Source organism: Triticum aestivum, unplaced genomic scaffold (genome assembly GCF_018294505.1).
Source record: "Triticum aestivum cultivar Chinese Spring unplaced genomic scaffold, IWGSC CS RefSeq v2.1 scaffold70398, whole genome shotgun sequence".
NCBI lineage: Eukaryota > Viridiplantae > Streptophyta > Magnoliopsida > Poales > Poaceae > Triticum > Triticum aestivum.
The window spans coordinates 1-1,724 of NW_025259536.1; the positions used below are offsets into that span (position 1 = coordinate 1).

General features: G+C 50.9%; 4 non-coding genes across 4 annotated transcripts; all 4 read left to right on the forward strand.

Annotated features, from left to right (window-relative positions):
- Positions 1 to 28: 28 nt before the first annotated feature.
- Positions 29 to 147, forward strand: LOC123177723 (5S ribosomal RNA). Its single transcript, XR_006489085.1, has one exon. It is a non-coding gene; the product is annotated as a 5S ribosomal RNA (ribosomal RNA).
- A 301-nt stretch (positions 148 to 448) lies between these two features.
- Positions 449 to 567, forward strand: LOC123177721 (5S ribosomal RNA). The gene has a single exon (XR_006489083.1). It is a non-coding gene; the product is annotated as a 5S ribosomal RNA (ribosomal RNA).
- Positions 568 to 868: 301 nt separating this feature from the next.
- Positions 869 to 987, forward strand: LOC123177722 (5S ribosomal RNA). The gene has a single exon (XR_006489084.1). It is a non-coding gene; the product is annotated as a 5S ribosomal RNA (ribosomal RNA).
- Positions 988 to 1,287: 300 nt separating this feature from the next.
- On the forward strand, positions 1,288 to 1,406 carry LOC123177724 (5S ribosomal RNA). The gene has a single exon (XR_006489086.1). It is a non-coding gene; the product is annotated as a 5S ribosomal RNA (ribosomal RNA).
- Positions 1,407 to 1,724: the final 318 nt, after the last annotated feature.

Here is a 1,724-nt window from a genome sequence, read left to right on the forward strand (position 1 = left end):
TAAGGGACGAAGACGGGGGTAACATGTCGGATGGGATCATACCAGCACTAAAGCACCGGATCCCATCAGAACTCCGAAGTTAAGCGTGCTTGGGCGAGAGTAGTACTAGGATGGGTGACCTCCTGGGAAGTCCTCGTGTTGCATTCCCTTTTTAATTTTTTTGCACCGCGTGCAAAACAAAACGCACGAGCGCGACGTATGTTTAGCACGTTTTATTATTTTGCACGTTTACGGTAAGTTTTAGCTCGCTGCTCATTATTCACGCGTCTAGCGGCGGCAAGCGTGTTCTGAAAGGGGTCGAAACCATGGTAAATAGGCACTGGTGCAGTTGAACCGTGGTAAAACTCGTCTCCGTAGTTGAGCGGGAGCGGCCAAAGGAATGTGCAATCGTGTGTGTAGTGGAGCTGGGAGGGGCAAGCATAAGGGACGAAGACGGGCGCAACATGTCGGATGCGATCATACCAGCACTAAAGCACCGGATCCCATCAGAACTCCGAAGTTAAGCGTGCTTGGGCGAGAGTAGTACTAGGATGGGTGACCTCCTGGGAAGTCCTCGTGTTGCATTCCCTTTTTAATTTTTTTGCACCGCGTGCAAAACAAAACGCACGAGCGCGACGTATGTTTAGCACGTTTTATTATTTTGCACGTTTACGGTAAGTTTTAGCTCGCTGCTCATTATTCACGCGTCTAGCGGCGGCAAGCGTGTTCTGAAAGGGGTCGAAACCATGGCAAATAGGCACTGGTGCAGCTGAACCGTGGTAAAACTCGTCTCCGTAGTTGAGCGGGAGCGGCCAAAGGAATGTGCAATCGTGTGTGTAGTGGAGCTGGGAGGGGCAAGCATAAAGGACGAAGACGGGGGCAACATGTCGGATGCGATCATACCAGCACTAAAGCACCGGATCCCATCAGAACTCCGAAGTTAAGCGTGCTTGGGCGAGAGTAGTACTAGGATGGGTGACCTCCTGGGAAGTCCTCGTGTTGCATTCCCTTTTTAATTTTTTTGCACCGCGTGCAAAACAAAACGCACGAGCGCGACGTATGTTTAGCACGTTTTATTATTTTGCACGTTTACGGTAAGTTTTAGATCGCTGCTCATTATTCACGCGTCTAGCGGCGGCAAGCGTGTTCTGAAAGGGGTCGAAACCATGGCAAATAGGCACTGGTGCAGTTGAACCGTGGTAAAACTCGTCTCCGTAGTTGAGCGGGAGCGGCCAAAGGAATGTGCAATCGTGTGTGTAGTGGAGCTGGGAGGGGCAAGCATAAGGGACGAAGACGGGGTAACATGTCGGATGCGATCATACCAGCACTAAAGCACCGGATCCCATCAGAACTCCGAAGTTAAGCGTGCTTGGGCGAGAGTAGTACTAGGATGGGTGACCTCCTGGAAAGTCCTCGTGTTGCATTCCCTTTTTAATTTTTTTGCACCGCGTGCAAAACAAAACGCACGAGCGCGACGTATGTTTAGCACGTTTTATTATTTTGCACGTTTACGGTAAGTTTTAGCTCGCTGCTCATTATTCACGCGTCTAGCGGCGGCAAGCGTGTTCTGAAAGGGGTCGAAACCATGGCAAATAGGCACTGGTGCAGTTGAACCGTGGTAAAACTCGTCTCCGTAGTTGAGCGGGAGCGGCCAAAGGAATGTGCAATCGTGTGTGTAGTGGAGCTGGGAGGGGCAAGCATAAGGGACGAAGACGGGGGTAACATGTCGGATGCGATCATACCAG